We start from the raw sequence: 27127 nt of genomic DNA on the forward strand, positions 1-27127 counted from the left end.
TGCTAAGAGCTCCTTGTGTGCCCACCCAGCTTTACCCAGAACCCCCAGTTGTTCACATTTTGCCCCATTTGTTCTGTCTCTCGCAGTCTCAACCATTTGATGGTAAACTGTGGGCACCATGCCCCTTGATACCCAAACACTTCAGTGTGTGATTTTCAAGAATATTACATTATCTTACATAACCAGAATACAATGGCCCAAATCGGGACACTTCACATTGCTGTAATACTCTTATGTAATTCAAATTTTGCCTCGTGTCCCAATAACATCCTCTACACCATTTTCCCCCGTCCAGCCCCAATCCAGGATCACTGGTGACACAGTTGTTGTGAGGTGACATTTTGGGTTCATGACCTTGAACCCTAGCCAGGCTCTGGGGCTGTGGGGCAGTCTCTCACTCTCTGGGGCAGTGCTCCCCTCTCCTCTGTCGTGTCACCATCAGAGTCATTGGGCAGGACGGTGGCGCTGCCCCCCTGCTTTGTCTTCCCTCCTCCACCTGAAGAGGGGCTGGGGGCCGCCCCGCACCCACTTGTCCTTGCGCACCAGCCCCAGTTACCAGGTGCAGCCGTACTATTGCTTCTCCCTTTCCTGTGCAGTAGGAATTCTGTCCTTTTTATTTTAAATTTATTTTATTGAAGTATAGTTGATTCACAATGTTGTGTTAATTTCTGCTGTAGAGCCAAGTGACTCAGGTGTATATATATGTATATACACATATATATACACACACGTATATATATATATATATATATATATATATGTATATACATACATACATTCTTTTTCATATTCTTTTCCATTATGGTCTATCACAGGATACTGAATATAGTTCCCTGTGCTATAGAGGGAACTGTAACCCTATATAGGGTTAGGACCTTGTTTATCCATCCTATATGTAATAGTTTGCATCTGCTAACCCCAAGCTCCCACTCCATCAATCCCCCACCCCCACCCCCTTGACAACCACCAGTCTGTTCTCTATGTCTGTGAGTCTGTTTCCGTTTTGCAGATAAGACTGTTCTTTGTAAGGACAGCATTTTATCTATTCCTCCCATTTATTTATCACATTGTGATCAGTGAAGATGGCAGTTTTTTAAATCTTGTTGAGACTTCCATTGTGACCTCTTATGTGGTCAATTTTTTAAAATTCTGTGTTTATTTGGAAAGGATGTGCATTCTCTGTTTGGCGAATTCTGTATGTTTATTAGGTTGAGGTTACGAATTGTGGTTCAGGCCTTTCCTGTCCTCTCTTGTCTGTCAGACCTGTGGTTCTGAGAGCCCCCGTGGCATCTCCCGCCGTGACTGGCCTTGTCCCATCTCTGTGGGGCTCTCAGCGTGGCTGAGTGTCGGGGGCACACCCTCCCACCTGGGCCCCGAAGTTTGTCACCCCTCTTGGTTTCATTAACCCTTTTCCTTTAAGTCTCTCGTCTCTCTGTACAGATGACACCAGTTTTCTTCCTCTTCCTGACTTCCTGGTATAATTTCTTGACATGTAATTGGAACAGTCTTTCTTTTTCCTACGAAAAATAGTTTTTATTATTGACCTTCTCCTATTTACAAATTTAATGTGAATATCCAACTTTGACCAGAGGTCATCTCAGGGTGTCTGATGAGTTGTAAAAATCCCTTCAAACTCAGCTATTTCACTTAAGTTTCATTGAAATAGACGCTACTTGAGAGAGCAGAGTAACAATTAGTAGCTTCCCTTTGAGGCAGTCAAGGGCGGGAGGTGTCCACTTGTCTCCCTCTTTCACGGTCACCCCAAGTTCCCATGAACTGAGTCGCAGGGACCTCGTGAGAGTCTAGATTGAGCCACACCTTAACCCCACTGCTGGCAGAAGTATTCAAAATAAAGACGGGTGCCCAGGGCTATCCACCTCATTTTATGACGATTGTTTAGAAAATCTCTTGAAGTACTTTCTTACATCTGAGAGATGATTCTTGTCTTCCTTCGGACTTCTATTTAGGTATTCTCAAAGGTAAATTCTACCTTCTCCAATATAGGCAAATATTTTATAGTTGGGCTTTGGGTGTCAGAATATAGACACCAATATATCAAACCATGGTTCATCTTACATTGCATTAAGACCCGTTGAAAATCTTTTAAATTTGGGGAAGGAAATTAGAATGTATTCATGTGCAGATATAGCTTCTGAGCATAGACAGTTGTTGCAAATGGCAGATGGCCTTGGTTGGGATGCCACTTAGCGTGTGGACAGGTGGAGTGCTCCAGCCGTTCCAGATGACTCAGAAGTCAGCGCAGTGGCAGCAGAGAGAGCGCTTATACTTCCCTTCCTGGACACAAATTAAATATAAACCTATTGTAGTCCAGCAACAAAGAGGCAGCACAATTCAAAAATGGGCAAAGGACTTGAATAGACATTTCTCCACAGAAGATAAGCACATGGCCAATAAGCACATGAAAAGATGCTCAACATCACTAATGATCAGGGAAATGCAAATCAAAAGCACGTTAATGGATGTGAGATAGCAGTTCACACCCATTGGCTGTGGCTCTTAGAAAAGAAAATAACAAGTGTTGGTGAGGATGTGGAGAAATTGCAGCCCTCGGGATTGCTGGTGGGAATGTAAAATGGTGCAGCTGGTGGGTCCTCAAAAAGTGAAACACAGAATTACCATATGACCCAAAAGAATAGGAATTACCCAGAAGAATAGAAAGCAGGGACTGAAACAGATATTTGTATACCAGTGTTCGTAGCCGCTTTATTCATAGTCACCAAAAGGTGGAAACAATCCAAGTGGTGGAAACAATCCAATCAACAGACGAATGGATAAGCAGAATGTCTGTATAGCCAATGGATTACTATTCAGCCATGAAAAGGAATGAAGTTCTGACACATGCCTCACACTATAGATGGACCTCCAAAACAGGATGCTGACTGGGAAAAGGCAGACACAAAAAGACAAATACTGTATGATTCCACTTACATGAAGTACCTAGAGTCATCAGATTCATAATATCAAAAAGTGGAATGAGGGGGGCCAGAGACTGGGGGAGGCAGATGGATGGAGGGAACATGTTTCACAGGGACAGAGTTTGAGTTTGGGGAGATGAGAAAGTGCTGCAAATAGATAACGGTGATGTTTACACAACATTGTGAATGTACTTAAGCCACTGAATTGTACACTTCCAAATGGTAAAAAATGGCAAATTTTATGTTATATATATTTTACCGCAATAAAAACATATAAACTTAGACTTAATTGTGTAGGAACGCTGTGCTTAAAAACAAAAACTTACAGAAATGTATACATGCACAAAAACGGAGAGACTAGAATAATGAACTCCCGTGTGCAATAACTCAGCTTCAGGCATAACTTTGTTTCACCTATACATCGCCATCCTCCCACCGTCACTGAGTTCTTTTAAAGCATTTCCAGATGTCATATCATTTTGATTCACAAATGTATCTCTAAAAAGAAAAGGGCTGTTTAAAAGCACAATCACGTCATTATCATCTTCCTTAATCTCCATCCCTGTCCAGATTTCTCTGATTGGCTCACAAGTGTCTTTTTACTGTTGACTTACTTAAATCAGTATCCAAAGACTGCATTGGGTTCATAGCTCTTAAATACCTTTTAATCTGTTATGGCTCCCCTTTCCTATTTTCCTTGCTGTTTGTTTATTGATGAGGCTGAATGGTACTGAACGCTATTTGGGTCCACTTGCCTGCGCACAGTAAAGGCAATTTGCTGCCACCAGTTGCGGTGAAAAAAAGTTCAGCGTTTCTTGCAGGTGCCAAACAAGCGGTGTGGGCAGCTAATGCTCAAAAGACCTGAAGTTCTTGTTTGGCACCCGCAATAAAAGCTGCACTTTCTTTCACTGCAAGCCAGTGTCAGTAGATTGGCCTTACTGTGCGTGGGTGAGTGGACCCAAATTTGGGTGAGTGGACCCATCATCTCGGCCCCCCGCGTGCCTGCATGCCTTGCTTACAGCCGCCCTTTGAGCCAAATTCCCAAAGGAAGACAGGCACAAACTCACCTCCCACCCAACACGACGCCCTCCTCGCCACTGTCCCCGCCCCCAGGAGAGGGGACCGGACCTCCCGTCACTTCTGGGCGGGCTTCCCGGTCCTGCAGACCATGGGAATAAGGCCGGCCATTCCCGTCGCATCCTACGCGACCAGGGACGAGCAAGGAGGAGAAAACAAAAGCGTGCGGTGGATAAACACGTGGGCACGTTTCCATCAGAAGCAGGACGAGGCGCGGCTGTCACAGCCGTCACTCCACGACCCTCCTCCATGAACCCGTCCACGCTCCCTGGGCCCCCGAGCAGCTGCTGGGAGTTCGTGGCCTGGTGGGTGACCCAAACCTTTGCTTCTGCCGGGTCTGAGCCTCAGCCGTCGGGCCCGAGGGCATCGGTGTGGCAGTCCACCAGCCTGGAGGACGAAGAGGACCTGGGTTCTCCGGCTCCTCACGCTGGACAGTCGGGCACTGCCACCCCTGCTTTGGGCCTGAAGAGTCCCAAGTGGCCAGGCCACAGCCTCCACCGACAGCCCCAGGAAGCCTCACTGCGTGCCCGCGAGGAAGCTCTCTTCCCCTCGGGACTGAGCCCTCTAGAACCGAGAGTCCCAGGACAGGAAGCACAGATTCTGCGGGGCATCAGGAGAGGTAATAGGGAGAGGGGCCACCCCCTTCGCACCCCTTGATTCCAGATCCAGCAATCCTGGAGCAAGAGCACCACTGGTTGCGGAGCCCAGACCGTGTCCCGGGAGACATCGCCCCCGCCCTGGCCCGCACGGGGTTGCCACCTAGCCGGCACAGTAACTGAGTCTTCCAAAGGCCGTCAAGCACACCTCGTAGACTGCCCAAAGCATGCAGCCCTGACAACACCAGATGGGGCTGGGGATGCGGAATGACAGGAGCTCTCGTTCACGCCAGTGGGAATTCAGAATGGCGCAGCCTCTTTGGAAGATGGTTTGATTATTTCTTACAAAACTAAGCATCCGCTTACCATACGCTCCAGGAGCACACTCCCTGGTACCTACCCAAAGGAGCTAAAACCCATGTCCACACAAAAGCCTGCACAGGGATGTTTACAGCAGCTGTATTCATAGTTGCCAAAACTTGGAAGCAACCAAGATGTCCTTCAGCAGGTGACGGATAAATAAACGGTGTCCCACACAGACAATGGAATGTGATTCAGCACTAAGTGAAATCAGCTATCAAACCACGAAAAGACACAGAGGAACCTGAAATGCATTTAACTAAGTGAAAGAAGCCAATCAGAAAAGGCCTCATGATGCCACCTCTATGACACTCTGGAAAAGGCAGAACTATGGAGACAGTAAGAGGATCGGTAGCTGCCAGGGGGCAAAGGGGCAGAGGGTTGGGTAGGCAGAGCACGGGATTTTTAGGGCAGTGAAAGCACCCCGTATGCTATTCAACATGCATGTCCTATACGTATTCTGTGAAACTCACACCTCGGTGTGCGCTTGAGTGATGGTAGGCGCTACTGTACTTTAATTGCAGGGTCTGCATGTCCACCGCTATTGTATAGGAACATGACTGGTATTAGGATGTTGTTATGTTCTCCGACCTCGCTGAACTCACTGGCTTTTGTGTAGGTGCTGTAGGAGTTTCTCCCTAGGTCATCGTGCTGCCTAGGGAGAAAGTAGACAGTTCCACTTCTGGTCTTCCCACCTGCATGCTCTTCTTTCTCTTGCCCTGTCACGCCGAGCAGACCCTCCAGCACAAGGCTGAATAGAAGTGGCGACAGTGGGTATCTTTCCTTTTTCCTCATCGAGAGGGAAAACATTCCGTCTTTTGCCATTTAAGTATGATGTGAAGTGTGGTAATTTCATGTACGCCCTTTATCAGGTTGAGGAACTTGCCCTCCATGCTTGGTTTGCCGAATTTTTATCGGGAATGGATGTTAGATTTGCCAGCCACTTTTTTTTTTTTCATTTTTGAGGTAATCATATGGGTTTTCACTTTGCTCTATGAATATCGTAATTTACATTGGTTGATTTTCAAATGTAAACAAAACTTGCATCCCTGGAATAAACACCACTTGGTTACGATGAGTTATTCCTTTTAAGAAATCTTGTTGGATTCAATTTGCTAAGCTTTTGTTAAGAATGTGTGCCTATCTGTTCATGTCCATTATTGCCTGTAGTTTTAATTTCCTGTAAGGTCTCTATTCTCTATCTGGTTTTGCTATCCAGCCCTGCTGGTTCCACCGAATGCATATATTTGTACAGCGGTGTCATGTCCGACGCTTGCCCACATTCCTTGAGGCTCACATGGATGCTGTGCTTGGGTCTCTGGCCGTTAGTCCGGAGCCACTAAACTGACTTTGCCACCCACTGGGGGTCTCCCCCTGCACGATGGCCTGTCCACAGAGCAGCTCCTCCTGTTCTCGAAAGCCAGCCCTTCGCATCGGTCCATGATGCTGTTTACTTATTCATTGATTCATTGTTCTGCATGTTTAGTTCTTAGCTCAGGGGAGCCCCGGTGGGGCCTTTCTCCCGCCCTGACCTGCTCCGCCGGGCTCTGCCTGACCCTACAGCCAGGGTCCTCAGCTAAGGAGGGCTACCCCTGGAGGGCTACACCAGAACCACTTGGAGCCACGTTTAGAGTTTGAAAAAAACATGTTTTATATTTTCTTCACATTTTATTTATAAAATAAGTCCCACTAAAGCCAGATCATTCTCACGTTTCATGTCTAAATAAAAGAGGGCTCAAAAACTGTTATCTGCAAGGGATCCGCCCAAATCAAGAAACACAGAAAACAATGTAGGTGCCAAAGGTCTTTATTTCCAATAAGCGAAAAACCAAGTCGCATATAATCTTGATTTTATTTTCTTTTGGAAACATTGTAAATTTCACCATACTGCGTGATTTTGCTGCTCAAAGTGGGGTCAACTGATCAGCTGCACACACGTCAGCTGGGGCCTCCTTAGAAAGGTGGCATTCCGGGTCCCACCTAGGCCTGCTGAATTAGAATCTGCTTTTAAACAAGATCCCCAGGGCGAGCCTGTGCACATTACGGTCTGTGTTGATGTCACGCTTAGAATCTTCTCAAAGATTTTATCGATATCATTCTATATATTTAGTAGTTGTATAATTTTCTTTTTAAATGTAGGTATTTCGATGACCTGAAACTACTTTTTATGTTAGGTGTGAGAAAAAGTGCTCTTTTTCCCCCCCCCACACCTGATACCTTTTCTTGAGTAAGTGGTCCATCGTTATCCTACTGGGGACATATTAAGTCGACAAAAAGAAAAGCAAATTTATATATATTTTGTCTTTTTACTTTTTTGTGTGTGAAAGTTTTTTGGCTGTGCCACGTGGCACGTGAGATCTTCGTTCCCCTACCAGGGATTGAACCTGCACCCCCTGCAGCGGAAGCACGGAGTCTTAACCACTGGTCCTCCAGGGAAGTGCAGGATGATCTTACATTGTTCAAAGAAAAGATACTGCAGAAGAAATGAATAGCACTCCATAGATGTCTGAGCTCTGACAGAATGAGCGATTCAGAGCCTGATGGAAGAAAACTGTGCCTAAATCACAGGCCTTTCTTTAAAGCACGTGGTTCCCATACAGAAAACAGCCAGTGGTTGAGATGGGGGTAAGGGTGAGAGGTGGGTACAGTCATCATTTTGAGCCTGCAAAAATAATTCTTCTACAGACCACCTCTTCTATGCTACCATTTATAGGACGTACCCAGGGTTGGCAAACCCATAGGGACAAAAAGAAGGTTAGTGTTTAGGGAGTGCTAATGGGTATGGGATTCTTTGGGGTGATGAAAATGTTCGAAAACTGGTTGTGGTGATGGCATGTGAACACACTACCACTGAAGAGCGCACTTTAAAAGGATGAACCCACATGGCACGTGCATTCCAGCTCATCAGTGGCCAGTGTTTGTCCAGTGCATTGATTACACGAGCCCTGCCGGTTCTAGGAGGAACCGTGCACCACGTGTATTGATTTACCTGCCTGAGTTTTCACCTCCGTACAGCCTGCCTTGTCACACCTGTATTTGGGGCCGCTGTCTCAGCTGTCTACTGTTCGGGCTTACTGCAGGCCTCGTGTCCCGAGAAGGGGGGGACCGCAGGGCACCCCGTGGATACGTGGACTGGTGGTGAAGCGTTACCTAGAGAGGTGTCTCTTGCGTGCGCCCTGATACCCGGCCAGGCCCCGGGCGGCCCCGCGGACACTCGACCCAGGTGTGTCTGACCCTCGGACACTGGACTCGGGCGTCTGGCCCCTTGGACATTGGGATCCGGGCGGCCCGGCCCTGCGGACACTCGACCCGGGTGGTCTGGCCCCTCAGGCACTGGACTTGGACGGCCTGGACCCGCGCGCCGCGCCCCCGCCAGCAGAACGCCGCGCCCCCTACACGTGCGCGCAGCTCGGGACGGGGCGCCGCGGCGGGGGCGGGGCGGGCGGTGGGTGTGGGCCGCCCTCGGGGTGGGGCCTCCGGGCGGGGTGGGGCCTCCGGGCGGGGCGGGGCGGGGCGGGGCGAGGTGGGGCCGGGGAGGGTCCGCCATTGCGGGCGGGCGGCGCAGGCCCGCCTCGGCCGTCGGTGTCTGCGTACCCGGCCGCCCGGCCTGGCCCGGCCTGACCCAGCCGGCCCGGCCTGACCCAGCCGGCCCGCCCGCGCGCCACACGCCTTTGGCGCAGGCCTGTCGGGCCCCGGGCAGCAGGAGGCGCCGCAGGCGGGCGGGCCGGCGGGCCCCGAGGGCGCGGACGCGGCGCTCGGCGAGGCGGGGCTGAGTTTCTGGACCAGCGACCTGAGCCTTGTGGAGATGACGGAGATCGAGTACATGCAGCTGCAGCACATCCTCTACTCGCACATGGAGGCGGCGGCGGCCGCCGGCGAGCCTGAGACGCGCGTCAACTCTTGCTTCCTGGCGGCGGCGGCGCCGGGCGCAGCGGCGGGGGGCTTCGCTGCGGCCGTGGGCGCGGCGGCGGGGTCGCGCCGCCCGTGTACCCGGTGCTGTGCCGCCTGCGCTGGCCGATGGTGGCTTCGCGGGCGCCAACCAGTGCCTGGGCCACATCGACTTCCAGGAGCTGCGCATGATGCTGCTGAGCGAGGCGGGCGCGCCCCGCGCCGCCGAGAAGACGCCGGGCGCCGACGGGCCGGGCGCCGGCGCACCCCGGCCCAAGGCGCCCGACGGCGCCGGCAAGGAGAACGTGGAGGGCGCGACCGAGGTGCGGGCCAAGTCGGCGGTGCGCGTCCGCCTGGAGGACGGCTTCAACAGCATAGCAGCCGAGCCCCCGCCAGCCCCGCGCGGTGCGGATCCCCCCGAGCCTGGCATGGCGCTCAACCAGTGGGTGCATCCCCCAGGGAGCGAGCCCGGCTGGATCAGGGTGTAGACCAGGGTCCTGTGCAGAGAAGCACCAGCCTCGGTCTGGATGTAGACCAGGGTTTTCTGCAGAGGCCAGCGGCGTCACTGCAGCTTGCATCTTAACAGGGAGCAGACCTCAGTGGGTCTGGAGGCTGAGCTGAAAGTTTGTGTGCTCTGTGCAGGCACAGCAAGCAGATATCAAGTGCACAGCCTGCAGCATTACCTTTGCGGCGTGCGCTCTGCGTGTGCATGTGGAAGAGAGAGGAGTTGAGGTGAGTGCACACATGTTCCTGAGGAAGAAAGGTTTTGTCCCCAAATCGCCCACCTAAATGTCAGGAGAGACCTCTGCTTCCCGGTCTGTTGACTCAGGTTGAGGCTGACCTGATCTTGCACAGATGCATCCCCTGGGAGGACAGACGTCATGTTGTGAGGCTTTGAGTGTAAAATGCAGCTTCATCCTTGAGCCAGACTGCCAGCCCATAAGTGATCTCGCAGCAACAACTATCGGAGAGGAGTAGCCTGTCTGCTAGGGTGTCTCCTCAGCTTTCTGTGTGTCCCCACCCTGTAGTTTTCCCCATTTTGCCCATAGTCGTCAGATTTTGGAGGATGGCCAAAAAAAAGCAGAGATGGGTGTCAGAAGTGTAATGGGAAGGGAGGTGTAACTAAAAGATGACACACAGCCACACCTTCCAATGTGAGGAAGAAAGTTTGAACTTGTCCCCTACAACACTAGCTGATAATTGTTTTGTAGAGATTTCCGTGATGGGGGGCATTCATGGTAACAGCTTCGAGTTCCTATCCAGAAAATCAAGTGTTAGTGATTGTGGTGTTTCAGGAAACTTACCTGCCACATACTCTTCATGTGCTTCTGGGTTTCTCTTGTCTTGGCAGTTTGGTAACTCTTACTCGCCATCCCTCCGAATTAATGAATGTTCCACTTCATCAGCCACAAAAGAACTGTAGAAGATTAGTGAACAACAAAACCGCTGCTGCAGCTACTGCTCTTCAATCTACAGGCCCTCTGTTTACTGCAAAGAGTTGCTCTACTAGTGGAAATTCTAATCTTTCACAAACACAGGTAGGGAGAAAGATTTGCGAAGCTTTGCTCTTTTGTGTTAAATGGAGAAATTGTATTTTAGTTAGGTCCCAAGGATGTTTCTTTCTTTCATTGAGCTCGATAACTTGTTAAAATCGAGAGTATTTATGTGGTTCGGGGATATTTAAAAATCCGTCGTGCACCTAAAGTTCTTCAAGTTCATGTGAATAACTTTGACGTTACTTCTATTTAAGTGCCTTTTATTTGTGCGTAGAGAGGAGATTGTCACCTGTTGATAACGTTGCTGTTGCTTCATTGTTTTCCAGAGTTCTAGTAACTCACGTTGTGTACTTGAAGCTACCAAGCATCAGGATATTGGATTGCCGAGAGCATTTTCTTTCTGTTATCAGAAGTAAATTGAATCCACTAAACAGACTTTGGGTAGTAGAAACAAAGCTTTGCCTGAGCAGGTTCGGATTAAAGTAGGAGGTAAGCGATAAAACAGAAGCTGGCAGGTGCTTTCTCCTCCTGCCTGATGTCTCTGTCCCCCCCTTTTTTTTTGGCCACGGGTGTGGGAGGGGAGAGCGGTGGTTTATAAACCAATGAAAGGATCTGGGAAGCCTGCTTGCATCTTAGGAATCCTTCTGTCCCTCTGCCCAGTCACCTCACTTGGAACATCCTTGCGAATTTTGAACATCACTTTTATCCTTGGCCTGGAAACGTTGAGTTTAGGGGCTGCTTTTTCTTAACAGTAACCTCCTTAAACAGAAACATGATAGACTTAGGTACATTTTCGATACTGACTGCAAATTTAGGGTTTTTTTTTTTTTTTCTCTCTTATTTCATACTTCATGAGTGAGGCAGGAGTCTGAAATCCGCTCAGAGCTTTAGGGGACCATCTGCAGATGGGCAAAGGATTGAGTTGGGAGCAAGAGGCCATAAGGTGATACAGAAAGTCTTAGAAAGAAAGAAACTTCTGAAGGCAAACTTTGCTTACCCCTGATGTTAACCCTCAATCCGTTTTTCCCGGAAAACATTCTTTTTCGAGTTATCCAACAATAACACAGCTTACACTCAGCTTTTCAAGAGCTGATAAAGACAGGGTAGGGATGGAGCTCTCCTTCTTTCTCCCACGCCAGTGATTAATTTTCCATTGTTCTTACGACATTGCTCGTGAAAGTATATGTGAGCATTTGTAAGGTATAAAGGTTAAAATTAAAGTAGTCCCTGTACTGACTACTCAGCTGAGGAACCAAAATATTACCAATACTTGTGAATTCCTCTCTATGTCTTTTGAAAAGCTATCACCATTCTGAAATGTGTGTTAAGTGATTCTTTCACCGTAGAGGGTTTGGCTTTGTACGGTACCTCGGGAATGCACATCACCACAGGTACTTATTAGACGCCTGCTGTACTGTGATGGAAATTTGACATATTTCTGTAGCACAGGTCAAAGCTATGACGTGATTACTCCTTTTGTGGGGGGAATCTCACTTGTAAGGTGAGGGCGTGTTTAATCCTAAACCACTTAGGTTCAGTCCTCTTCTGAGCATTGCAGTTAGAATATCAGTTGTCATCTTAGAATAATTGCATCTCAAGAAAATCTTTTGGAGAAAATATTTCTAGGTTTGTTTTTTTTTTTCCCATTCTGAGTATCAGAAAAATCAAACAACTTCTTGTTTTTTTTATTCATAGATGACAGTTAAAATGGCTCTTGATTTAAAAGGGGGACTTTTGATTGTATTGCTGTATAAGCTGTATTGATTACATAATACCTGGGGTGTTTTTTTTTTTTGCGGTACGTGGGCCTCTCACTGTTGTGGCCTCTCCCGTTGCGGCACACAGGCTCCGGACTCGCAGGCTCATTGGCCATGGCTCAAGTGCCCGGCCGCTCCACGGCACGTGGGATCTTCCCGGACCGCGGCATGAACCCGTGTCCCCTGCATCAGCAGGCGGACTCTCAGCCACTGCGCCACCAGGAAAGCCCTCTGGGGTGTTTTAATTTAGTTTATGTTCAGTTGTATAGTTTGAAACCTAGAGCCTTGTGCCGGATGTTTCTATGGAATTTTGGAGCGCTTCTTGTTTGGTTCTGTGTGCTCCTTACCCATTCATGTTTATATCTTGGATCGAAAATACCAAAAGATATATTCAGCATTCACGAGGGTAAGTTTAGAAGAACCGAACAATTAAAATACCACTTTTTCCTTCTTTTGCAAAGAAGAAGCGCTATGTAAACAAGCAAGAAATAAGAGGAGTCGGAGTAGGATACATCAGTTGGACACAAACATAGAACGAAGAACCCTTGGAGAGCTCCGGAATGTGGGTGAAGGCTCCACAGCAGCGCAGGGTGCTTGGCCGTCGGTGGAGTCGCCCCAGGCCGCCCTCGGGGAGCAGAGGCAGAGCGGGCCCCCGCGGGGCAGGTCCCAGTGGAGGGAGAGGCACAACCGCATGGAAAGAGATAGAAGGTAATGCGTGCTGTCGGTGGTATACAGTTGTCCTAGACGCCAAGCTGATGAGAGTCAGTGCTGGTAACAGGCACCTTTTTGTAGAAAACAATGGTGCAGGCACTTCTGTGTTCAAGGGAGGGAAAGCTGGCAAGAGTCAGTGGTCACCTTGCTTTGCTAGGTGGATGGGGGTAGCCAAGACCACCCCCAGGTTTGAAGATTCGTTAAGAGGACTCATGGCTTTGATTTATTTTGGGCAAAGAACCCAGCAAAGTCAGCAGAGGCGCATGGGGAGAGGTCTAGGGGCCCCAGGCGCCAGCTCCCCAGAACACCTCTCAGTGGAGCCACTCAGGATGCCTGTCACCCCCCAGCACTGGTGACATGTTCCCGGACAGCAAAGCTCCTTAGAGACTCGGGGCCATGGATCCTACTGGGGGCTGGTTGTGGGGGGTATTCCCTAGGTGGCACGCGGCCAAATCCCAGACGCCCAGAAGGAAAGCTGGTGTTTAGCATAAGCCAGTGACCAATGGTGGTGGGAACCCCCCCGAAATCTAAGTTCCCAGGTGCTGGCCGGGGCCCCCTTCCTGGGAGGGAGTCCGCCTGCACACTGGGTTACTCCGTTTTGCTTGGTTCTTTTAAGGATATTGAAGAAGGAGGAAGTTACAGCTTATATAAGTTGTTTTATCTGTGGATTTTATTTGTGCTGTTCTGTGTAGAAGCAACAGGTGGTTACTTTTTCTGTTATAGCTGGGTACGGGATGATTCCCTAACATAGAGTTAATTAACTTAGTCATTTATTGAGTACTTTGTACCGGTTTCTGTTTTAGGCTCAGGAAATAGAGCATTGAGCAAGACAAATATTCATCTCTGAACCTACAGTGTGGAGCGGTGGAAATTTATTTCTTTAAAGGGATATATTAAAGCTAGGCATCTAGATCCCTTTCCTAAGGGTGTGTCCGCACATACACGCCAAGTGATGGGCATCACTGAACTCACCGTGAATCATAATGGGCATGGTTTATATTTATTTAATAAACACTTGCTGAGCACCTACCGTCTGAAGAAAAGCCTTATATGTACTACGTGTTGACGGTAAAAGTTTAAATTCTTGCTCTGCTCTTCTCTAGTTTAACAACTTCCTACACATTCTTTACCTCTCCACCTGAGTCTCTCGTCTGTAAGATAGGTATATTACCTAGTGCGTAGATGGGACACAGGAAGTAAAGGAGCTGAAATGTAGTGTCTGGCCCAGTGCCTGCAGTTACAGAGCATCTAGTGAATTCCTGCTGTTGTTGTTACCTTAGAAAGTTGCTCTAAAGTTCTGAGCGTACAGGTGGGGAAATAGAAACAAGGGCCGTATTATCTGAAGGTAATACGTAAAAGTTAAAGATGGTCTAAGACTCCAGTTGTGATGTAAATCATCCCTAAAAAGACCAGGTTTGGGGATATTAACCGGCTGGTAGCCTGTGGTCCTTTATGAACCGGGACCCCTGGAGGATCAAAGCTGTGAATCCTAGCTTCTGTGACTTTCTTGGCACCTGGAGGGCAGGTGAGTGAAAGAATGTCCTGCCCAGAAGAAACGCACACACAATTTTGCGTCCAGTTTCAGGGGGTTTGGGTCCATCCTTGGTCTAGAGACTTGGACCTGGTCCTTGCTCCTGGCCCAGGAGAAGTAAACAGGAAACTTTCCAGGGAGCGCAACTGGGCTTAGTGGGCCACTGAAGTGGGGCTGGCCGCTGTAGATGAGGCCTTAGTGAAGAGCGTCCGGGTTTTGCTGCTGGTCCTGGCTGTCGTGTAGTCGCTGCCATTGACCGCAGCACGGGCCTGGTTAGAGAACCGAGCTGAGGCTGGCACTGTAAACGTGGAACCTTTTGCAAAAGAGCCTTCCGTATCTAGATCCTGGGGCAGCGGCCGGCCGAGCGCCCCAGGCCGCCTGGAGTGAGGCCCCTGGGGCTGAGTGCTAAGAGTTTGTCTTCTCCGTTTCCCTTTTCTGTGCCTATGGGCATTTCCATCTTGTGTATTTCGTAAGTTCGTCAAGTTCCTTATTTTCCTTGTATATTTAGTTGCCTTTGAAAGCGATCCCTGTGTGCAGTTTGTGCTGATTGGATCATTTCTGGTTATTTATAGTGTGGTTACTCTTTAACATTAATTTTTAGCGATAGACTTGGTTTATTGTAAAAAAATAAAGCTTTTCTTTTTAAAACAATGATTTAATGGTTGGCTGTGTGTACGTAATAGTGGTAAACTCTTATTTATATGATTCCTTCAAATATGCTGAAGGTGTTTACAGCAATAAAAAAACTTAACTGTCACTATCTCTACTCAAAGATTAAATGGGTTAAAAACTTCCGGCCATTAATTTTTATGTGTCTTAGGCTTCCTGAATATTTGTGAAATTTAGTTACATTGAAGTTGTAGATTGTTTCTGGGTCGGATTACAAGACCCATCAGGAAACAGGCTGAAGTGACGTCAGTAGCAATTTGGGGGGGAATTAGAATGTAGGTAGCTTAAACCCTTGTGTCCTTCCTGTTTCCTTAGTGACTTTCCCCCTCTTCCTTGCATGAACATTTTGAAAGATGTGATACACAAAAGTCTTCCGTGATTTTCCTAAATTATTTCAGTACACATGTCATCCCACAGGTCTGTTCCGACTCTACCCAGGCTTGTGTCCCAGACACTGGGGGCACCTTGAATAAGACAGAGACCCCGTGGGCTGGAGGGAAGCGGCTAAGAGGTCGAGGGTGAATGGACCACCTCCATCCCGGTGTGGGGTCTGGTTGACAGGCTGCAAAGATGGCTCTCCCTGCTGTGCAAAAGGGAGACGGGACTCCAGGAGGAGAGGTTGGGGGTGGGCAGGAGTGGAGAGACAGAGCCTGGTCAGAGGCCGCAGCCGCTCTGCTGAGACTGGCCAGGGCCCGCGGTGCTGGATGTAGGGCTGCTGGGCAGAGGAAGTGGGGATCACGGAGGGGCGTGTGGCTGGAGCAGGGGGGCGGGTGGCGCCGTTTCCTGAGATGGGAAGACGTGTGGACGAGCAGGATGGGGTGGGGCGGAATCCACGTTCTGTGTCCGACGGGCTAGGATTTCAGTGCCCAGGAGGCGTCAGGTGGAGAAGTTGAGAATGAGTAAACGAGTCTGCTAGCAGGTGGTTCGCTTTGTTTTATTTTTCTAATGAGCACAGAGTTCACTGAACACCTGCCCTCCCCTCACCTAGTCTGAGCCGTCAACATTTACCATGTTTAACACACACGTGCACGCGCACAGCACAGTTTCAAAGACAATGACAGATGCCATGACCCGTCACCTCTAAATATTTACGCCTGCGTCGCCCACGTAACGCCAGTGCCGTTTTCACACCTCACAAGGTCGATAGTCATTGTCTCGTACCATCTACTACCCAGTCCGTATTCCCATGTCCCCCAGATGTTCTAAAGGTGACTTTTATGGCTGCGTGTTTTTCCAAACCAGCACCCAGCCATGCTCCTGTGTTGCCTTCAGTGACGTTTTTCTGTCTCTAAGCTATAGCAGTCCTTCCTACCCCACAGTTTCTACTACGGCACTGAGATTGTGAAGAGATTGGGCCAGACAGGTGCCTGTAGAACCCAGGATTTAGATGATTCGTTGTATTTATTTATGGTAATTAAAATTTTTATAGAATTTTAAACTTGCAGGAAAATTCCAAGATGAGTGCTAAGAGCTCCTTGTGTGCCCACCCAGCTTTACCCAGAACCCCCAGTTGTTCACATTTTGCCCCATTTGTTCTGTCTCTCGCAGTCTCAACCATTTGATGGTAAACTGTGGGCACCATGCCCCTTGATACCCAAACACTTCAGTGTGTGATTTTCAAGAATATTACATTATCTTACATAACCAGAATACAATGGCCCAAATCGGGACACTTCACATTGCTGTAATACTCTTATGTAATTCAAATTTTGCCTCGTGTCCCAATAACATCCTCTACACCATTTTCCCCCGTCCAGCCCCAATCCAGGATCACTGGTGACACAGTTGTTGTGAGGTGACATTTTGGGTTCATGACCTTGAACCCTAGCCAGGCTCTGGGGCTGTGGGGCAGTCTCTCACTCTCTGGGGCAGTGCTCCCCTCTCCTCTGTCGTGTCACCATCAGAGTCATTGGGCAGGACGGTGGCGCTGCCCCCCTGCTTTGTCTTCCCTCCTCCACCTGAAGAGGGGCTGGGGGCCGCCCCGCACCCACTTGTCCTTGCGCACCAGCCCCAGTTACCAGGTGCAGCCGTACTATTGCTTCTCCCTTTCCTGTGCAGTAGGAATTCTGTCCTTTTTATTTTAAATTTATTTTATTGAAGTATAGTTGATTCACAATGTTGTGTTAATTTCTGCTGTAGAGCCAAGTGACTCAGGTGTATATATATGTATATACACATATATATACACACACGTATATATATATATATATATATATATATATGTATATACATACATACATTCTTTTTCATATTCTTTTCCATTATGGTCTATCACAGGATACTGAATATAGTTCCCTGTGCTATAGAGGGAACTGTAACCCTATATAGGGTTAGGACCTTGTTTATCCATCCTATATGTAATAGTTTGCATCTGCTAACCCCAAGCTCCCACTCCATCAATCCCCCACCCCCACCCCCTTGACAACCACCAGTCTGTTCTCTATGTCTGTGAGTCTGTTTCCGTTTTGCAGATAAGACTGTTCTTTGTAAGGACAGCATTTTATCTATTCCTCCCATTTATTTATCACATTGTGATCAGTGAAGATGGCAGTTTTTTAAATCTTGTTGAGACTTCCATTGTGACCTCTTATGTGGTCAATTTTTTAAAATTCTGTGTTTATTTGGAAAGGATGTGCATTCTCTGTTTGGCGAATTCTGTATGTTTATTAGGTTGAGGTTACGAATTGTGGTTCAGGCCTTTCCTGTCCTCTCTTGTCTGTCAGACCTGTGGTTCTGAGAGCCCCCGTGGCATCTCCCGCCGTGACTGGCCTTGTCCCATCTCTGTGGGGCTCTCAGCGTGGCTGAGTGTCGGGGGCACACCCTCCCACCTGGGCCCCGAAGTTTGTCACCCCTCTTGGTTTCATTAACCCTTTTCCTTTAAGTCTCTCGTCTCTCTGTACAGATGACACCAGTTTTCTTCCTCTTCCTGACTTCCTGGTATAATTTCTTGACATGTAATTGGAACAGTCTTTCTTTTTCCTACGAAAAATAGTTTTTATTATTGACCTTCTCCTATTTACAAATTTAATGTGAATATCCAACTTTGACCAGAGGTCATCTCAGGGTGTCTGATGAGTTGTAAAAATCCCTTCAAACTCAGCTATTTCACTTAAGTTTCATTGAAATAGACGCTACTTGAGAGAGCAGAGTAACAATTAGTAGCTTCCCTTTGAGGCAGTCAAGGGCGGGAGGTGTCCACTTGTCTCCCTCTTTCACGGTCACCCCAAGTTCCCATGAACTGAGTCGCAGGGACCTCGTGAGAGTCTAGACTGAGCCACACCTTAACCCCACTGCTGGCAGAAGTATTCAAAATAAAGACGGGTGCCCAGGGCTATCCACCTCATTTTATGACGATTGTTTAGAAAATCTCTTGAAGTACTTTCTTACATCTGAGAGATGATTCTTGTCTTCCTTCGGACTTCTATTTAGGTATTCTCAAAGGTAAATTCTACCTTCTCCAATATAGGCAAATATTTTATAGTTGGGCTTTGGGTGTCAGAATATAGACACCAATATATCAAACCATGGTTCATCTTACATTGCATTAAGACCCGTTGAAAATCTTTTAAATTTGGGGAAGGAAATTAGAATGTATTCATGTGCAGATATAGCTTCTGAGCATAGACAGTTGTTGCAAATGGCAGATGGCCTTGGTTGGGATGCCACTTAGCGTGTGGACAGGTGGAGTGCTCCAGCCGTTCCAGATGACTCAGAAGTCAGCGCAGTGGCAGCAGAGAGAGCGCTTATACTTCCCTTCCTGGACACAAATTAAATATAAACCTATTGTAGTCCAGCAACAAAGAGGCAGCACAATTCAAAAATGGGCAAAGGACTTGAATAGACATTTCTCCACAGAAGATAAGCACATGGCCAATAAGCACATGAAAAGATGCTCAACATCACTAATGATCAGGGAAATGCAAATCAAAAGCACGTTAATGGATGTGAGATAGCAGTTCACACCCATTGGCTGTGGCTCTTAGAAAAGAAAATAACAAGTGTTGGTGAGGATGTGGAGAAATTGCAGCCCTCGGGATTGCTGGTGGGAATGTAAAATGGTGCAGCTGGTGGGTCCTCAAAAAGTGAAACACAGAATTACCATATGACCCAAAAGAATAGGAATTACCCAGAAGAATAGAAAGCAGGGACTGAAACAGATATTTGTATACCAGTGTTCGTAGCCGCTTTATTCATAGTCACCAAAAGGTGGAAACAATCCAAGTGGTGGAAACAATCCAATCAACAGACGAATGGATAAGCAGAATGTCTGTATAGCCAATGGATTACTATTCAGCCATGAAAAGGAATGAAGTTCTGACACATGCCTCACACTATAGATGGACCTCCAAAACAGGATGCTGACTGGGAAAAGGCAGACACAAAAAGACAAATACTGTATGATTCCACTTACATGAAGTACCTAGAGTCATCAGATTCATAATATCAAAAAGTGGAATGAGGGGGGCCAGAGACTGGGGGAGGCAGATGGATGGAGGGAACATGTTTCACAGGGACAGAGTTTGAGTTTGGGGAGATGAGAAAGTGCTGCAAATAGATAACGGTGATGTTTACACAACATTGTGAATGTACTTAAGCCACTGAATTGTACACTTCCAAATGGTAAAAAATGGCAAATTTTATGTTATATATATTTTACCGCAATAAAAACATATAAACTTAGACTTAATTGTGTAGGAATGCTGTGCTTAAAAACAAAAACTTACAGAAATGTATACATGCACAAAAACGGAGAGACTAGAATAATGAACTCCCGTGTGCAATAACTCAGCTTCAGGCATAACTTTGTTTCACCTATACATCGCCATCCTCCCACCGTCACTGAGTTCTTTTAAAGCATTTCCAGATGTCATATCATTTTGATTCACAAATGTATCTCTAAAAAGAAAAGGGCTGTTTAAAAGCACAATCACGTCATTATCATCTTCCTTAATCTCCATCCCTGTCCAGATTTCTCTGATTGGCTCACAAGTGTCTTTTTACTGTTGACTTACTTAAATCAGTATCCAAAGACTGCATTGGGTTCATAGCTCTTAAATACCTTTTAATCTGTTATGGCTCCCCTTTCCTATTTTCCTTGCTGTTTGTTTATTGATGAGGCTGAATGGTACTGAACGCTATTTGGGTCCACTTGCCTGCGCACAGTAAAGGCAATTTGCTGCCACCAGTTGCGGTGAAAAAAAGTTCAGCGTTTCTTGCAGGTGCCAAACAAGCGGTGTGGGCAGCTAATGCTCAAAAGACCTGAAGTTCTTGTTTGGCACCCGCAATAAAAGCTGCACTTTCTTTCACTGCAAGCCAGTGTCAGTAGATTGGCCTTACTGTGCGTGGGTGAGTGGACCCAAATTTGGGTGAGTGGACCCATCATCTCGGCCCCCCGCGTGCCTGCATGCCTTGCTTACAGCCGCCCTTTGAGCCAAATTCCCAAAGGAAGACAGGCACAAACTCACCTCCCACCCAACACGACGCCCTCCTCGCCACTGTCCCCGCCCCCAGGAGAGGGGACCGGACCTCCCGTCACTTCTGGGCGGGCTTCCCGGTCCTGCAGACCATGGGAATAAGGCCGGCCATTCCCGTCGCATCCTACGCGACCAGGGACGAGCAAGGAGGAGAAAACAAAAGCGTGCGGTGGATAAACACGTGGGCACGTTTCCATCAGAAGCAGGACGAGGCGCGGCTGTCACAGCCGTCACTCCACGACCCTCCTCCATGAACCCGTCCACGCTCCCTGGGCCCCCGAGCAGCTGCTGGGAGTTCGTGGCCTGGTGGGTGACCCAAACCTTTGCTTCTGCCGGGTCTGAGCCTCAGCCGTCGGGCCCGAGGGCATCGGTGTGGCAGTCCACCAGCCTGGAGGACGAAGAGGACCTGGGTTCTCCGGCTCCTCACGCTGGACAGTCGGGCACTGCCACCCCTGCTTTGGGCCTGAAGAGTCCCAAGTGGCCAGGCCACAGCCTCCACCGACAGCCCCAGGAAGCCTCACTGCGTGCCCGCGAGGAAGCTCTCTTCCCCTCGGGACTGAGCCCTCTAGAACCGAGAGTCCCAGGACAGGAAGCACAGATTCTGCGGGGCATCAGGAGAGGTAATAGGGAGAGGGGCCACCCCCTTCGCACCCCTTGATTCCAGATCCAGCAATCCTGGAGCAAGAGCACCACTGGTTGCGGAGCCCAGACCGTGTCCCGGGAGACATCGCCCCCGCCCTGGCCCGCACGGGGTTGCCACCTAGCCGGCACAGTAACTGAGTCTTCCAAAGGCCGTCAAGCACACCTCGTAGACTGCCCAAAGCATGCAGCCCTGACAACACCAGATGGGGCTGGGGATGCGGAATGACAGGAGCTCTCGTTCACGCCAGTGGGAATTCAGAATGGCGCAGCCTCTTTGGAAGATGGTTTGATTATTTCTTACAAAACTAAGCATCCGCTTACCATACGCTCCAGGAGCACACTCCCTGGTACCTACCCAAAGGAGCTAAAACCCATGTCCACACAAAAGCCTGCACAGGGATGTTTACAGCAGCTGTATTCATAGTTGCCAAAACTTGGAAGCAACCAAGATGTCCTTCAGCAGGTGACGGATAAATAAACGGTGTCCCACACAGACAATGGAATGTGATTCAGCACTAAGTGAAATCAGCTATCAAACCACGAAAAGACACAGAGGAACCTGAAATGCATTTAACTAAGTGAAAGAAGCCAATCAGAAAAGGCCTCATGATGCCACCTCTATGACACTCTGGAAAAGGCAGAACTATGGAGACAGTAAGAGGATCGGTAGCTGCCAGGGGGCAAAGGGGCAGAGGGTTGGGTAGGCAGAGCACGGGATTTTTAGGGCAGTGAAAGCACCCCGTATGCTATTCAACATGCATGTCCTATACGTATTCTGTGAAACTCACACCTCGGTGTGCGCTTGAGTGATGGTAGGCGCTACTGTACTTTAATTGCAGGGTCTGCATGTCCACCGCTATTGTATAGGAACATGACTGGTATTAGGATGTTGTTATGTTCTCCGACCTCGCTGAACTCACTGGCTTTTGTGTAGGTGCTGTAGGAGTTTCTCCCTAGGTCATCGTGCTGCCTAGGGAGAAAGTAGACAGTTCCACTTCTGGTCTTCCCACCTGCATGCTCTTCTTTCTCTTGCCCTGTCACGCCGAGCAGACCCTCCAGCACAAGGCTGAATAGAAGTGGCGACAGTGGGTATCTTTCCTTTTTCCTCATCGAGAGGGAAAACATTCCGTCTTTTGCCATTTAAGTATGATGTGAAGTGTGGTAATTTCATGTACGCCCTTTATCAGGTTGAGGAACTTGCCCTCCATGCTTGGTTTGCCGAATTTTTATCGGGAATGGATGTTAGATTTGCCAGCCACTTTTTTTTTTTTCATTTTTGAGGTAATCATATGGGTTTTCACTTTGCTCTATGAATATCGTAATTTACATTGGTTGATTTTCAAATGTAAACAAAACTTGCATCCCTGGAATAAACACCACTTGGTTACGATGAGTTATTCCTTTTAAGAAATCTTGTTGGATTCAATTTGCTAAGCTTTTGTTAAGAATGTGTGCCTATCTGTTCATGTCCATTATTGCCTGTAGTTTTAATTTCCTGTAAGGTCTCTATTCTCTATCTGGTTTTGCTATCCAGCCCTGCTGGTTCCACCGAATGCATATATTTGTACAGCGGTGTCATGTCCGACGCTTGCCCACATTCCTTGAGGCTCACATGGATGCTGTGCTTGGGTCTCTGGCCGTTAGTCCGGAGCCACTAAACTGACTTTGCCACCCACTGGGGGTCTCCCCCTGCACGATGGCCTGTCCACAGAGCAGCTCCTCCTGTTCTCGAAAGCCAGCCCTTCGCATCGGTCCATGATGCTGTTTACTTATTCATTGATTCATTGTTCTGCATGTTTAGTTCTTAGCTCAGGGGAGCCCCGGTGGGGCCTTTCTCCCGCCCTGACCTGCTCCGCCGGGCTCTGCCTGACCCTACAGCCAGGGTCCTCAGCTAAGGAGGGCTACCCCTGGAGGGCTACACCAGAACCACTTGGAGCCACGTTTAGAGTTTGAAAAAAACATGTTTTATATTTTCTTCACATTTTATTTATAAAATAAGTCCCACTAAAGCCAGATCATTCTCACGTTTCATGTCTAAATAAAAGAGGGCTCAAAAACTGTTATCTGCAAGGGATCCGCCCAAATCAAGAAACACAGAAAACAATGTAGGTGCCAAAGGTCTTTATTTCCAATAAGCGAAAAACCAAGTCGCATATAATCTTGATTTTATTTTCTTTTGGAAACATTGTAAATTTCACCATACTGCGTGATTTTGCTGCTCAAAGTGGGGTCAACTGATCAGCTGCACACACGTCAGCTGGGGCCTCCTTAGAAAGGTGGCATTCCGGGTCCCACCTAGGCCTGCTGAATTAGAATCTGCTTTTAAACAAGATCCCCAGGGCGAGCCTGTGCACATTACGGTCTGTGTTGATGTCACGCTTAGAATCTTCTCAAAGATTTTATCGATATCATTCTATATATTTAGTAGTTGTATAATTTTCTTTTTAAATGTAGGTATTTCGATGACCTGAAACTACTTTTTATGTTAGGTGTGAGAAAAAGTGCTCTTTTTCCCCCCCCCACACCTGATACCTTTTCTTGAGTAAGTGGTCCATCGTTATCCTACTGGGGACATATTAAGTCGACAAAAAGAAAAGCAAATTTATATATATTTTGTCTTTTTACTTTTTTGTGTGTGAAAGTTTTTTGGCTGTGCCACGTGGCACGTGAGATCTTCGTTCCCCTACCAGGGATTGAACCTGCACCCCCTGCAGCGGAAGCACGGAGTCTTAACCACTGGTCCTCCAGGGAAGTGCAGGATGATCTTACATTGTTCAAAGAAAAGATACTGCAGAAGAAATGAATAGCACTCCATAGATGTCTGAGCTCTGACAGAATGAGCGATTCAGAGCCTGATGGAAGAAAACTGTGCCTAAATCACAGGCCTTTCTTTAAAGCACGTGGTTCCCATACAGAAAACAGCCAGTGGTTGAGATGGGGGTAAGGGTGAGAGGTGGGTACAGTCATCATTTTGAGCCTGCAAAAATAATTCTTCTACAGACCACCTCTTCTATGCTACCATTTATAGGACGTACCCAGGGTTGGCAAACCCATAGGGACAAAAAGAAGGTTAGTGTTTAGGGAGTGCTAATGGGTATGGGATTCTTTGGGGTGATGAAAATGTTCGAAAACTGGTTGTGGTGATGGCATGTGAACACACTACCACTGAAGAGCGCACTTTAAAAGGATGAACCCACATGGCACGTGCATTCCAGCTCATCAGTGGCCAGTGTTTGTCCAGTGCATTGATTACACGAGCCCTGCCGGTTCTAGGAGGAACCGTGCACCACGTGTATTGATTTACCTGCCTGAGTTTTCACCTCCGTACAGCCTGCCTTGTCACACCTGTATTTGGGGCCGCTGTCTCAGCTGTCTACTGTTCGGGCTTACTGCAGGCCTCGTGTCCCGAGAAGGGGGGGACCGCAGGGCACCCCGTGGATACGTGGACTGGTGGTGAAGCGTTACCTAGAGAGGTGTCTCTTGCGTGCGCCCTGATACCCGGCCAGGCCCCGGGCGGCCCCGCGGACACTCGACCCAGGTGTGTCTGACCCTCGGACACTGGACTCGGGCGTCTGGCCCCTTGGACATTGGGATCCGGGCGGCCCGGCCCTGCGGACACTCGACCCGGGTGGTCTGGCCCCTCAGGCACTGGACTTGGACGGCCTGGACCCGCGCGCCGCGCCCCCGCCAGCAGAACGCCGCGCCCCCTACACGTGCGCGCAGCTCGGGACGGGGCGCCGCGGCGGGGGCGGGGCGGGCGGTGGGTGTGGGCCGCCCTCGGGGTGGGGCCTCCGGGCGGGGCGGGGCGGGGCGGGGCGAGGTGGGGCCGGGGAGGGTCCGCCATTGCGGGCGGGCGGGCGGCGCAGGCCCGCCGCGGCCGTCGGTGTCTGCGTACCCGACCGCCCGGCCTGGCCCGGCCTGGCCCAGCCGGCCCGCCCGCGCGCCACACGCCTTTGGCGCAGGCCTGTCGGGCCCCGGGCAGCAGGAGGCGCCGCAGGCGGGCGGGCCGGCGGGCCCCGAGGGCGCGGACGCGGCGCTCGGCGAGGCGGGGCTGAGTTTCAGGACCAGCGACCTGAGCCTTGTGGAGATGACGGAGATCAGTACATGCAGCTGCAGCACATCCTCTACTCGCACATGGAGGCGGCGGCGGCCGCCGGCGAGCCTGAGACGCGCGTCAACTCTTGCTTCCTGGCGGCGGCGGCGCCGGGCGCAGCGGCGGGGGGCTTCGCTGCGGCCGTGGGCGCGGCGGCGGGGTCGCGCCGCCCGTGTACCCGGTGCTGTGCCGCCTGCGCTGGCCGATGGTGGCTTCGCGGGCGCCAACCAGTGCCTGGGCCACATCGACTTCCAGGAGCTGCGCATGATGCTGCTGAGCGAGGCGGGCGCGCCCCGCGCCGCCGAGAAGACGCCGGGCGCCGACGGGCCGGGCGCCGGCGCACCCCGGCCCAAGGCGCCCGACGGCGCCGGCAAGGAGAACGTGGAGGGCGCGACCGAGGTGCGGGCCAAGTCGGCGGTGCGCGTCCGCCTGGAGGACGGCTTCAACAGCATAGCAGCCGAGCCCCCGCCAGCCCCGCGCGGTGCGGATCCCCCCGAGCCTGGCATGGCGCTCAACCAGTGGGTGCATCCCCCAGGGAGCGGGCCCGGCTGGATCAGGGTGTAGACCAGGGTCCTGTGCAGAGAAGCACCAGCCTCGGTGTGGATGTAGACCAGGGTTTTCTGCAGAGGCCAGCGGCCTCACTGCAGCTTGCATCTTAACAGGGAGCAGACCTCAGTGGGTCTGGAGGCTGAGCTGAAAGTTTGTGTGCTCTGTGCAGGCACAGCAAGCAGATATCAAGTGCACAGCCTGCAGCATTACCTTTGCGGCGTGCGCTCTGCGTGTGCATGTGGAAGAGAGAGGAGTTGAGGTAAGTGCACACATGTTCCTGAGGAAGAAAGGTTTTGTCCCCAAATCACCCACCTAAATGTCAGGAGAGACCTCTGCTTCCCCGTCTGTTGACTCAGGTTGAGGCTGACCTGATCTTGCACAGATGCATCCCCTGGGAGGACAGACGTCATGTTGTGAGGCTTTGAGTGTAAAATGCAGCTTCATCCTTGAGCCAGACTGCCAGCCCATAAGTGATCTCGCAGCAACAACTATCGGGGAGGAGGAGCCTGTCTGCTAGGGTGTCTCCTCAGCTTTCTGTGTGTCCCCACCCTGTAGTTTTCCCCACTTTGCCCATAGTCGTCAGATTTTGGAGGATGGCCAAAAAAAAGCAGAGATGGGTGTCAGAAGTGTAATGGGAAGGGAGGTGTAACTAAAAGATGACACACAGCCACACCTTCCAATGTGAGGAAGAAAGTTTGAACTTGTCCCCTACAACACTAGCTGATAATTGTTTTGTAGAGATTTCCGTGATGGGGGGCATTCGTGGTAACAGCTTCGAGTTCCATTCCAGAAAATCAAGTGTTAGTGATTGTGGTGTTTCAGGAAACTTACCTGCCACATACTCTTCATGTGTTTCTGGGTTTCTCTTGTCTTGGCAGTTTGGTAACTCTTACTCGCCATCCCTCCGAATTAATGAATGTTCCACTTCATCAGCCACAAAACAACTGTAGAACATTAGTGAACAACAAAACCGCTGCTGCAGCTACTGCTCTTCAATCTACATGCCCTCTGTTTACTGCAAAGAGTTGCTCTACTAGTGGAAATTGTAATCTTTCACAAACACAGGTAGGGAGAAAGATTTGCGAAGCTTTGCTCTTTTGTGTTAAATGGAGAAATTGTATTTTAGTTAGGTCCCAAGGATGTTTCTTTCTTTCATTGAGCTCGATAACTTGTTAAAATCGAGAGTATTTATGTGGTTCGGGGATATTTAAAAATCCTTCGTGCACCTAAAGTTCTTCAAGTTCATGTGAATAACTTTGACGTTACTTCTGTTAAAGTGCCTTTTACTTGCGCGTAGAGAGGAGATTGTCACCTGTTGATAACGTTGCTGTTGCTTCATTGTTTTCCA

At 49.3% G+C, this 27127-nt stretch overlaps 1 protein-coding gene and 1 pseudogene across 2 annotated transcripts in view; both read left to right on the forward strand.

Moving 5' to 3' along the window:
* Positions 1 to 4262: 4262 nt before the first annotated feature.
* LOC309805983 (transcription factor-like 5 protein) lies at positions 4263 to 12822 on the forward strand (annotated as a pseudogene). The gene is made up of 7 exons: positions 4263 to 4632; positions 4677 to 4784; positions 8193 to 8436; positions 8615 to 9299; positions 10209 to 10395; positions 10680 to 10842; positions 12572 to 12822. The product of its transcript is annotated as a transcription factor-like 5 protein (transcript).
* The window catches only part of LOC309806868 (death-inducer obliterator 1-like), a 73790-nt gene continuing 59444 nt past the window's right edge, over positions 12782 to 27127 (forward strand). The window contains 1 exon segment of the mRNA XM_082625882.1: positions 12782 to 12818. The gene's annotated coding sequence lies outside the window, so the exon portion shown is untranslated.

Source organism: Mesoplodon mirus, assembly GCF_964341445.2.
Source record: "Mesoplodon mirus genome assembly, chromosome: 6".
Taxonomy (NCBI): Eukaryota; Metazoa; Chordata; class Mammalia; order Artiodactyla; family Ziphiidae; genus Mesoplodon; species Mesoplodon mirus.